The 12943-nt window shown below is 44.8% G+C and overlaps 1 protein-coding gene across 2 annotated transcripts in view; it reads right to left on the bottom strand.

Moving 5' to 3' along the window:
* smtnb (smoothelin b) overlaps positions 1-12943 on the bottom strand; it is a 772002-nt gene that overhangs the window by 222623 nt on the left and 536436 nt on the right. The gene's annotated exons all lie outside the window — the stretch shown is intronic.

Below are 12943 nucleotides of genomic sequence, written 5' to 3'. Positions count from 1 at the left end.
CGAACGAAAGACCATTTAGTTCCCCTGACCTGGTGGGCCAGTCCGAAGCTAAGTATAGGCCTGTTAGTTGTAGAAGTAGCTTAGAAGTAGAATTTGTGCATGAGTAGCGATTACTGTGTATAATAAATGTGCTTTGATTTGAATCTTACTAATCGGTGTATTGAGTTATTGATCATTACTTGAACTTGAACCTCGTGGCGGTATCATAAAGATACCTGGCGACCCGAGGGCAAAGGTTAAAAACAGCTAATTGAACCAACCAAAAGTTAGCAACAGTGGGGTTCCCAGGTATCTGTTGCTCTTGTCTTTCTAGATGGTAGTGGTCTTGGGTTTGGAAGGTACTGTCTAAGGAATCTTGGTGAGTTACTGCAGTGCATCTTGTAGATGGTACACACGGCTGCCACTGTTCGTCGGTGGTGGAGGCTTAGAATGTTTGTGGAAGGAGGAGCAATTCAGCAGGTTGCTTTGTCCTGGATGGTGTCAAGCCTCTGAGTGTTGTTGGAACTGCACTCATCCAGGCAAGTGGAGAGTATTCCATTACACCCCTAACTTGTGCCTTGTAGATGGTGGATAGACTTTAAGGGGTCAGGAAGTGAGTTATTCGCCATAGGATTCCTAGCCTTTGACCTGCCCTGATAGCCACAGTATTGATGTGGCTCGTCCAGTTCAGTTTCTGATCAACAGTAACCCCCAGGATGTTGATTGTGGAGGATTCAGTGATGATAATGCCATTGATAGTCAAGGGGCAATGGTTAGATCCTCTCTTGGAGGTGCTGGGCATTGCCTGCCACTTGTGTGGCGTGAATGTAACTTGCCACTTGTCAGCCCAAGCCTGGATATTGTCCAGGTCTTGCTGCATTTGAACATGGGCTGCTTCAGTATCTAAGGAGTCTGCTTCTGCGCTGTAGGGATTCTATGGATTCAAATTATCCTTATTAGCCAAGCAAAGTCCTCAGTGTGTAATTAAATCTATGAGTGAAAATTGGAATAATTTCCTCAGAAACAAAATCAATAACAAAAGTTCCGCAGATTGACAAAACAGGTAAGAGAGGTTATTGGGACTGAAGGTAAAATTACTATGGATCTGACTTAGTTATGACTTAATAAAATCCCTTCATGTTTTGTTTTTAGCATTACATATACAAGTCCTGTGAATAAGTACCTCTTTATTGGTAGTAGCACTTACAACAACTTTAAAATATTAAAGTACATTTGGGGAACAACCTTTATAAATGCTATCAAGCTCCCCAAAACCTTTGGCAGTATTTCCACAAGACTTTGCCAGCTACTAAAAGGAAGTCAGATCAACAGAAGTAATGTACCACTATGTCAATGAATATCAGGAAATTCCATGGGGCTTCTCCTGCCATACCTTTGACAAAAACCCTGTCTACACTAAACCTTTGCTGAAGTTAAGGTGGTGGAGTAAGAGAAGTAGGGGAACTTCCCAGCAAAATACAGAAGGATTCAGAAACCTGATGACAGCAAGGTAGAAATCTGACAACCAAGAGGATCTGGGGATTAAACCTATACATTATTTTTGCATGAGACACTCAATTACGAAACAGTGCACAATACAAGTATTATTCGAATTGATAACATTCCCAAACTGAACAAATGAGTGGAGAATTCCTAATCAAGGGCAGCACGGTGGCACAGTGGGTAGCACAGCTGCCTCATGGCGCCGAGGTCCCAGGTTCGATCCCGGCTCTGGGTCACTATCCGTGTGGAGTTTGCACATCCTCCGCATGTTTGCGTGGGTTTCGCCGCCACAACACAAAGATGTGCAGGGTAGGTGGATTGGTCATGCTAAATTGCCCCTTAATTGGGAAAAATGAATTGGGCACTCTAAATTTAAAAAAAAGAATTCCTGATTAGGAATTCCATCAAAATATACATATTAAATTGATGTAATATTAGTTTATTTCGTGATTTTATGGAAAAAAACGTTTATAGTCGCAACTGCTCGTCACTATACAACACTATTTTGAACACATTTAACAGCTGCTGCACATTAGAGGACAAACTGTTACCTTTTACAAACTCTGTCTGATCTTGCCGAACAGCCTGAAGGAGACACTCCTCCAACCTAAGTGCCAGTACCTTGGCCAAGGTCTTAGAATCCACATTCAGTAAGGAGATCAGACGGTACAAGCAACAAAGCACCGGGTCATAGATTATCATAGAATTTACAGTGCAGAAGGAGGCCATTCGGCCCATCGAGTCTGCACCGGCTCTTGGAAAGAGCACCCTACCCAAGGTCAACACCTCCACCCTATCCCCATAACCCAGTAACCCCACCGAACCCTAAGGGCAATTTTGGACACTAAGGGCAATTTATCATGGCCAATCCACCTAACCTACACATCTTTGGACTGTGGGAGGAAACCGGAGCACTGTGGGAGGAAACCCACGCAGACACGGGGAGGATGTGCAGACTCCGCACAGACAGTGACCCTAGCCAGAATCGAACCTGGGACCCTGGAGCTGTGAAGCAATTGTGCTATCCACAATGCTACCGTGCTGCCCATACCGTGAGGTCCTTATCTTTTTTTAATAGAAGCAAAGTGGACGCCAGCAGCATCGTCTCCAGGAGAGACCCGTGCTACTGAATCTTCAAACAGTTCTACCAACAACAGTACCAGCTGGTCGGCAAACATTTTATAAAATTCCACTGGGAACCCATCCGACCCAGATGCTTTACCAGTCTGCATTGTTCCTATAGCTGTCCAAACTTCCTCACCCCCAGCGGCTCCTCCAGCCCTTCCCGATCTTCCTTCTGCACTGTAGGACACTCCAATCCCTCCAGAAACTCCGCCATATCCGACACATCACCAGGTGACTCTGGCTTATGCAATTTTTGGTTAAATGTGTCGAACGCCCCATTCACTTTATCCGGTGCAGACACTAACCTATTCCCATATCATGCATCTGAAGGATGTCTTGGGAGGCTTCCTACCACCTCAGCTGGCCAACCATAATAAGACTGGCTTTCTCTCCATATTCGTACATTATCCCCTTCGAGCGCCGCCACTGGTGCACCACCTTATCAGTGAACCACAAGTCAAATTGCATCTGCAGTTGCTTCCTGCTGGCCAGAGTCCTGGGATGGGATCCTCCGAATATTTGCTATCTATCTCCAAAACCTCATCCACCAACCGTTGGCATTCCTCCCTTCCCTCCTTATCTACCTGCACCTTTTGTGAGATTATCTCTCCTCTCACCACCATCTTCAAGGCCTCCCATAAAACCCATCCTTGTTAATTCCCACATTTTCATCAATCTGAGCCAGCAACCCCACATCCAAACTCCAAGCCAGCCGTTGAGCTGCCCCTCTCCAACACCACATCCACCAGGTGCGGAGCATGATCCGAGATAACAACAATAATAATAATCTTTATTAGTGTCACAAGTAGGCTTACATTAACACCGCCATAAAGTTACTATGAAAATCTCTTAGTCGTCACACTCTGGCGCCTGTTCGGGTACACTGAGGGGGAATTCAGAATGTCCAATTCATCGAACAAGCACGTCTTTCAGGACTGGTGGAAGGAAATTGGAGCGCCCAGAGGAAAACCACGCAGACACAGGGAGAACATGTAGACTCCGCACAGACAGTAACCCAAGCCGAGAATCGAACCCAGGTCCCTGGCGCTGTGAAGCAACACATAGCAGTGCGAGCCACTGTGCTACCATGCCACCCAATCACAGAATATTCTGCTTTCCTCACCCCGGCAAAGACCTCCCCAATATAAAGCAATTGATCCGTGAGTATACATTATGTAACGGTGAGAAAAAGGAGAACTCCCTGCCCTAGAGTGTAAAAAACGCTCCCCTATCTCTCTCATAAATGCCGCCAGCACCTTACCTACCCCCAAAGGTGTCAGCAACTTCGGCTTAGGCCGATCCATTTTCGAACTCAAGACTCTATTCAAATCCAGCCCAGCAGCCCCCTCCCACCCAACCCCTGCCTGATCAATTGGTGCGAGTCCATGTCCAGAATGGCCGCCACTATCCTCATGAATGCCACATGGTCCCATTTTGGAACGTATACATTCACCAAAACCACCACTTTACACTCCAAAGACTCTGTAACTATGGTATGTCTTCTCCCACCGGATCCGCCACCACCTTCTCCAACTGGGAGAGAGGCCACATCCGGAGTAAGGTTACAGGCAGAGTGAGCTTTAAGTTTAAGTTTTAAACTTGGGAATTTGAAGCAATGTTTCATATTCTATAAGTTTCATATTCTATAAGTTTCATTATCCAGTTAAAAGGTTAATAAGGAGATGCCCCAAATACCTGAGTGGCAGTTTTCTGTCAATCCCCTGACGCCTGATACGGCTATAATACGGCAGGTCAATAGAGTGGTGAAAAAGGCATTTTGTACACTCGCTTTTATCAATCGGGGCATAGATTACAAAAGCAAGGTGATCATGATGGAGCTGTATAGAACTTTGGTGAGGCCACAGCCGGAGTACTGTGTGCAATTCTGGTCGGCACATTATAAGGAGGATGTAATTGAGGTACCACAGTGGTTAGCGCTGTTGCTTCACAGCTCCGGGTCCCATGTTTGATTCCCGGCTTGGGTCATTGTCTGTGCGGAGTCTGCATGTAAATGTAAATGTAAACCGCTTATTGTCACAAGTAGGCTTCAAATGAAGTTATTGTGAAAAGCCCCTAGTCGCCACATTCCGGCGCCTGTTCGGGGAGGCTGGTACGGGAATTGAACCGTGCTGCTGGCCTGCCTTGGTCTGCTTTCAAAGCCAGCGATTTAGCTCTGTGCTAAACAGCCCCTGGCAGTTCTCCCTGTGTCTGGGTGAGTTTCCTCCGGGTGCCCCGGTTTCCTCCCACAAGTCCTGAAAGACGTGCTGTTAGGTAATTTTGACATTCTGAATTCTCCCTCTGTGTAGCCAAACAGGCGCCGGAATGTAGCGACTTGGGGTTTTTCACAGTAACTTCATTGCAGTGTTAATGTAAGCCTACTTGTGATAATAAAGATTATTACATTAAATTGCACTGGAGGGGGTGTAGAGAACATTCACCAGGATGTTGCCTGGGATGGAACATTTAAGTTATGAAGAGAGATTGGATAGGCTTGGGTTGTTTTCTCTTGAGCAGAGAAGACTGAGAGGGTGACCTGATTGACGTGTACAAGATTATGAGGGGCATGGGCAGGGTGGATAGGGAGCAGTTGTTCCCTTAGTTGAAGGGTGAGTTACGAGGAGTCACAAGTTCAAAGTGAGGTTTAGGAGGGATTTGAGGAAAAACCTTTTTACCTGGAGTGGTGATGGTCTGGAATGCAGTGCCTGGAAGGGTGGTAGAGGCGGGATGCCTCACATCCTCTAAAAAGTACCTGGATGGGTACTTGGCACGTCATAACATGCAAGGCTATGGGCCAAGTGCTGACAAATGGAAATAGGTGGGCAGGTCAGGGCTTTCATGTGACGGTGCAGACTCGATGGGTTGAAGAGCCTCTTCTGCATTGTAGTATTCAGTCATTCTCTGATCTGGAACCAAACGCTTTTGTTGATCAGTATTGATACACCCCAGGCCCTGCTATCAAAGCCTGAGTGGAGCACCTGACTCGCCCAACCGTTATGGAGCCTTAGCTGGTCTTTCACCCGCAGGTGGGTCTCCAGCAACAACACCAAAGCGGCCCTCAAACTCTTCAAGTGAGAGAAAACTCTTGCACGTTTGACTGCTCTCCCAATCCCTGCACATTCTACATCACCAGTCGAATCGGGGGGTCTCTCACCCCGTCCCCTTCAAGTCAGCCATTTACACCACGTGGGATTATTCCCTCGCCCCACCAAAATCCTGAAACTAGAACCCACTCAAAATGGCACCCAGGCCCACCCATGGATGGGACATAGAACAATCCCCAGTCATCAACAGCAAATTACCCCACCCACCATTCCAGAAACCTCCTGAGAACTTCCTCTTGAAACAGCCCCTCTCCCCACTATCCCATCCCCCCCAACATTCACACCGGCTCACCGAAACTTTTAACCACAAGCTGGCCATGGCAAAACTATCTACAATCATAGTCCCTGTTGGAGCATAGATGCCATAAAAGGCCTGCTGAAATCGGCATACAGCCTCAGCCAGGCATGCCCTGGCCATTCCCAGGGATGAAGGGAGTCCACCGGTGAGAGCTTTTCGTGCTCCTGACATGCCGGGCAACTGCGTACAACTCACTCTATGTGCCCATCGATGCCAGGCCAACAGATGTAGCTCCGAACCAGCATTTTCATTTTAAAGGCGCCCGGATGATCACTGGGTAGATCCTTCAGGAGGGACTCTCAAACCCTGCGGTGCGATGACTACACAAGCTCCTCACAGTACGGTACCATCCTCCACACATAGCTCTTAGGAATTTCTGATAATGGGGCTGCTGGGTCTGTCCCCTGTAGTCCGCTATTTAATAGCATGTGCAAAGACCCTGAACGGGAGGTGTATGTACTCAAACAACCCTCTGTGGGTGTTTATATTTGCTAATTTCCTGGATGCGAAGTCCAGTTCCACCTTGAGTTTGTAATCTCTACAGAGTTGGACAGACCTGTCCGGCTTCATAACTGGTACTACAGGTGCGTGGTCTCTGCAAACTGTCTGGGCATATGATTCCCAGATCCTTTAAGTACTGTAGCTCTGCATAAACTTTGGTGAGTAAAGTATAAGGGACAGATCTTCCCTAAAATATCTGGGTTGAGCCTCTGAGTCCATGTAGATACGAGCCTTGGCACCCTTTATTCCATCCAGACCTTCCTGGAATATTTCAGGGTATTTGCCCAGGATTTCATACAAGTTTCCAGTGCTCATCCAGAAATTTTGTTGCCAATCAAAACGGAAGACTCTTAACCAGTCACACCCCAGCAGATTGGGTACCAGTCCCTGCACCATGACGAAGGGTAGCCTGACCGTTTGCTTTCCATATGTCACCAAAGTCACGATGGTCCCCACGATGCTCAGTGATTCGCTTGTATAGGCCGCCAACCTGGCCTTGGCGCCTCGTAGTGTGAATGGCAAGGTCCCTGTCCAAAGCTAACAAAAGGTCTGTTGGCCCACAATGGTGACAGTGGCTCCAGTGTCCATCTCCATCACCAGAGGATGCCCGTTCGCGTGCAATGTGACCCGGATCGGCAGCACCTTCAGGATAGTGATGCAGTTAAGCCGCATCATACGGTTGTCTTCTGGTGGGGACAAGTGCATCGGCTGCCCTGGGAGGTGTTCTCTCCACCAGTTCTGGTGGCCCTGATCACTACGTGCCCTCCGTCCACACATCTGTCAATGTGATCGGCCTTCCTCGTCGTCCCCAGGAGAGGTATCCCGTTGATCTGTAGTGTAGATTCCAGACCAGACCCCAACTGTGGCTAAGATGACTGAAACCCCAATATTTTATTTATTTTATAAGACTGTGCGGAAAGGATAGTTCACTTCAGGAGTGATTGTATGAGGAAATAGGGATTTGGTATTTTAAAACAAAATATTATTATTAACACAGTATTAAAATCGTTGACCTGACATCCTAAAATAGCTTTCAATTACCCCATAAATAATACTACTCAATACAGTAAATACAATACCCTTAATTACTATCCCTAATCCCAATTATTAATAATAAACAACAATTTTTAAAAAAAATACAGTTCTCAATCCATCCCCCATCCCAAAGGCACATACATATTTGTTTTCCAGAACAGGTTTGGCTCCTGTTAAAATTCCTGCAGACTCTGGCTGGATATCTTCAAAATACAGTTTCAACTGGTTTGTTTCAGCTTCCCACTTGTCCTCATACAAGTTTGCACCACTTTAAATACTATTAATCTTTTTTTAACCATCCTACTGCAAGAGCAAAAGACCTTACTTGTGGTATAAAAGATTAGCCAGATCAGGACTCAACTCCAAAGCTTTCTCACAATGTCTGAATGTCTGAGCTCCACCCAGCTATGACATCATTTCCCCAAGCTGCAAACAAACATATTCACCAGGCTGATAACACCAACTCCCCACGGACTTGCCCTAGTCAAACAACAGTACATTAGGCCAGGCTTTCACGATGGTCAATTTCTTTTTAAAAATAAATTTAGAGTACCCAATTCATTTTTCCCAATTAAGGGGCAATTTAGCATGGCCAATCCACCTACCCTGCACATCTTTGGGTTGCGGGGGCGAAACCCACGCAAACACGGGGAGAATGTGCAAACTCCATACGGACAGTGACCCAGAGCCAGAATCAAACATGGGACCTCGGCGCCATTAGACAGCAATGCTAACCAGTGCGCCACCGTGCTGCCATGATGATGGTCAATTTCACCTCTGGCTCCTAAAAGCTTTCTGGTCTTGCAAAACAAGATTCTTTTACAAGCATGACTACTGCAGTCAAACACACTAACTGTGTGGTGCCTGTTAAGTGAGCAGTTTGATTGACAGATCAAAGTGGTATTAGAATGGAAATGATTGTTTCTGTAAGAGATTAAGTCCTTAACAACTGAAGTCGAAATAATTTTGATGTATTGTTTGTTTGTTTTAAAATTGGTGTGCTTTTGTTAAATAGTGGTGTCATCAATAGACACAAAACTTTATTTTATGTCAGCATCACTCCTGAGGTTTGGCCATAGTGGATACTGAATGACCCGGCATGGAAAGAGTCAGGGCAAAAATACTCGGGTTCATAAGTTGGCATGAGTTGATTTGAAGTTGACATAGGGGCTAGAAAGGGCCATGTGAATGAGTGGGCCCTGGCCTGGCATAAGTGGTATGAAGGCTATGGGGGTTGGCAGGGGGCATGAGGTGACACAGGTTCATGGGGCAGGGGGAGTGTGTGCGAGAGTAAGGGCTGGAGGGATGTGCTTTTATTTTTATTATTGATTTTAATATCTTAAACTAAGTGCTGCATCCCAGAGGCAGTCCTTCCACCCAAGCCACCTCCCCACCTGGCAGTCTTCTCACATTTTCTTGGCTCACCAGCCCTGATTCATTTTCAATCCTCACCCCCAGACCAAATACCCAAAATCAGGGCAGCATTTAAAAAAGTTTTAACCATTTTCAAGGCTAGAAATTCTCCAGTCTATGCATACCTGACCCAGGAGTGAAATTGAGCCTCAATCTCTAGTTAGTCCTCTGTCACAAAAGTGTAGCTCTGGGAACATTTAGCTGACAGGATTATAGGTTTTAGTGATGAGCACTTTCTGTCAGCAAATCAAAAGTACAAATATTTTCAGTGGGTTGTCGTATCTGTCTATTAGTACATCATAAATTTGACCCAATGACAATACTATTTTCAACACCAGTTATCATTTTTGCCCAGATCTAATACTATCTTCCACAACAGGTACTGGAATGATTTTATTTTTAATTCATGAAAAAGCTTATAAACTGGGTAAATCAAACCTTACTTTCTGCTCATTTAAAAATCGGCTTTGCTGGACCAAAAACATGGCTGCTATAAGTCACCTGATCTGCAAGTTGGCTTCAATTCTGGAAACTTTCAGCAGCAATTACAGAACAAACTCAACCCTCATCCTTGTGGAATTGAACACCCTTTTCTGGATCCATTACAATCAAAGAAAGGAGCAGCATACTTTGTCTCCCCTTCCTGGGCTCATAACAAAGAGAGAGCCATTGAAACTTGTTTTCCTGCACAGGTGTTTCAAGCCACCATCTATCTACCTTAAATCTTACTGAGCTATGGTCACTACCATGGAAATGCTCTCCCACTGACACTTCTAACAGCTGCCTGGCTTCATTCCCTAAAACTAGGTCAAGTACCACCCTGCTTTTGTAGGATTTTCTACGTGCTGGATTGAAAAGCTCTCCTGGATGCATTTTAAAAACTCTGCCCCCTCTGAACTGTTCATATTTGGACTATCCCAATTAATATTGGGAAAGCTGAAATCACCTACTTTTAGTACCCTAGTGTTTTTACACTTCTGAGATGGGTGGCACGGTAGCACAGTAGTTAACACTGTTGCTTCACAGTGCCAGGGACCCGGTTTCAATTGCCGGCTTGGGTCATTGTCTGTGCAAAGTCTGCACATTCTCCCCGTGTCTGTGTGGGATTCCTCTGGTTTCTTCCCACGAAAGACGTGCTTGTTAGGTGAATTAGACATTCTGAATTCTCCCTCACTGTACCCGAACAGGCGACTAGGGGATTTTCACAGTAACTTCATTGCAGTGTAATGTAAGCCTACTTGTGACACTAATAAAGATTATTATTACATATCTGCTCTTCCATCTCTCCCTGACTGTTTGGGGGTCTACACTGCACTCCTAGCAAAGTGATTGCCCCCTCTTTGGTTTTAAGTTCCACCCATGTGGCCTCAACTGAACAGCCCTATTAACATATCATCCCTTTTCACTTGATCAATATTGCAACACCACCTCCTTTTACACCCCTCCATGCCTCGCCTGAAGATTCTATACCCTGGAATATTGAGCTGCTAGTCCTGCCCCTCCCTCAACCATGTCTCTGCGATAGCAATAATATCGTACTCCCATGTGTTAATCAACGGCCTCAGTTCATCGGCCTTACCCATAATGAGCCTTGCATTAAAATAAATACCATCCAGCCTCGCCATATTCTATTGTGCCTTAATATGTCTATCTTTTCTCTGCCTTCCAGGTTGATTTAGTTTTCCTTCAACATTTTGCTGTGCTTACCTCCTACTCCACCTCCACACTGTGCCCCATCCTCTGCCAAATTAGTTTTAAAAAACCTCAGCAACATAAGCAAACTTCCCAGCAAGGATATTAGTTCCATTCCGATTCAGATGCCACCCATCCGACTTGTATAGGTCCCACCTTCCCCAGAAATGGATCCAGTGATCCAGGAAGCCTCCTGCACCACCTCTTCAGACTTACATTCACCTGTTCTAGTCTCCTATTCCTATGCTCACTAGCATGTGGCACTGGGAGTAATCCAGAAATTACACCCTTTGAGGTCCTGCTTTTCAATCTGTTTGTAAGACCTCATCCCTCTGTCAACCTATGTCATTGGTACCAATGCGAACCACGACCTCGGACTGTTTACCTTCCCTCTTCAGAATTCCCTATGCCCGTTCAGTAACATCCTTGTCCCTGGCGCTAGGGAGATAATACACCATCTTGGAGTCACATCTGCGGCTGCAGAAACGCCTGTTTGCACCCCTCACTATCGAGTCTCCTAGCACTATTGCTCTTTCAGTCTTAATCCTCCCCCTAGTGCAGCTGAGACATCCACAGTGCCGTGAATGTGGCTCTGGCTGCTCTCCCCAGAGGAACTGTCACTCTTAGCGTTTTGAAAACCGAAAAACGGTTTGTGAGTTATATGCACTCTGAGGCTTTCCTGACTACCTGCCTGCATTGGAGATCTTGTGGTAGAAGGTTGATAGTAGGAGAGGTGAAGAGACACTCCAGACAGACACTTACAACGCGATGGGAGCAGATTAATCATTGTCACATCAGCACACACTTCCAGCAACTTCTAGGACAAAAAAAGTGGAGCAGAAGGGTGTAGGGAAAATTCCACCAGAGCACCCTGTAAGAAGCCTCACTTCAGCAAAATCTGAGCCATTATATTTGAAAATTTTGGAATATTTTGCACCTTTAAAAATATCCGTAACCTTTTTCCCATCCCAGAATTGCGCTTCCCTTATAAAGGATAACAAATGGGCTGAAACATTTTACAAGACAACAATGGATTCAAAGGCGTTAATCCTCAAGAAGATTTCAATTCAAGCCATGTCATCCGATCACAGGATCCTGCCATCTGTTGCTCTCCTATAGAAAGGAATAATGCTGGAATGCATTTTCACGGGACAAGCACAACTTCTCTTGAACTCCTTGATGAATTATATATACTTCAGCCTGTGTTCTGTGTAAGAAAGGCAAGTACAGTTTGCTGGGATATTTTTAATATTGTGATTTTCTTTGTCAGCACCCAACACTAATGAACATAATCCAGTTTTGTGATGAGTTGAATTGCTGTTCTACCACATGATCTGAACTGAGCTGTTTTATCAGATGGTCCAATTGATGTAATTGAACTACATGGCTGAAGTTAGTAATATCATTTTAAATTTACTGTGACTGGAAATTCATATTCTCCATCAAAGATCTTTATTTTTTGGAATTACCAAAATTTAAATACCGCTGGTTATTACCAATTGGCTAGGCAAACAAGTTTATAGTAACTGCTTATTATCATGCTAAGTATATCAATCTGTTGACATTCCTTTGAGCAGAACTGAATCCCTGCCCCCACAGTATCAAATGACATTTTCGCTTTATGTTACAAGTCCATTATACAGAATAGTACATACATAAACACTCCCTAAATTAATAATACACAGAAGGACATTCAAATTTAACCTACTTTTTAAAAACACTTCTAAAGTAGTATGTTCTTTTTGACTGGAGGATGGGATTTCTTCAAGGTGGCCCAGTCATTGATAAGTCCTTCTTCAACTCTTAATTCTTCATGGTCTTCTTCACAGAACAATGTTGCAAGTGCACACAACATGTGTAATATTCATACTCTTTCTGGTCAAATTACACCCTTGAATTTACTTAGATCTTCTTCAGAAGGCATAGATTTAAAATTAACATTGCAGGACAATGGTGGCTCATCTGATTATTAAATTACACTTATGGTGCTGAGACTTATAACCTAGTCAGGACCCAGTTCAATTTTGAGTTGAATTGATCTTAATTAATGAAGCAAAAGAAGCATTGCAGATGTCACAGTGTTAATAGGTTGCGGAAGGATCAATGAAATTCATTCCTGACTGACTTTTTCTGGCAAGTGTGCATAATAATAGTCTTTATTCTCACAAGTAGGCTTACATTAACACTGCAATGAAGTTACTGTGAAAAGCCCCAAGTTCAGGTGAGGAAACGATCTGCTCAACTGTAAATATAGTTCAGTGTGGGTCGATATATGTTGTGGATGGCAGCAGGGAGG

The sequence above is a fragment of the Scyliorhinus torazame genome, chromosome 1 (genome assembly GCF_047496885.1).
Source record: "Scyliorhinus torazame isolate Kashiwa2021f chromosome 1, sScyTor2.1, whole genome shotgun sequence".
Taxonomy (NCBI): Eukaryota; Metazoa; Chordata; class Chondrichthyes; order Carcharhiniformes; family Scyliorhinidae; genus Scyliorhinus; species Scyliorhinus torazame.
Note: the sequence above shows the minus strand (reverse complement) of the source record. Positions and strands in the feature narration are given on the sequence as shown.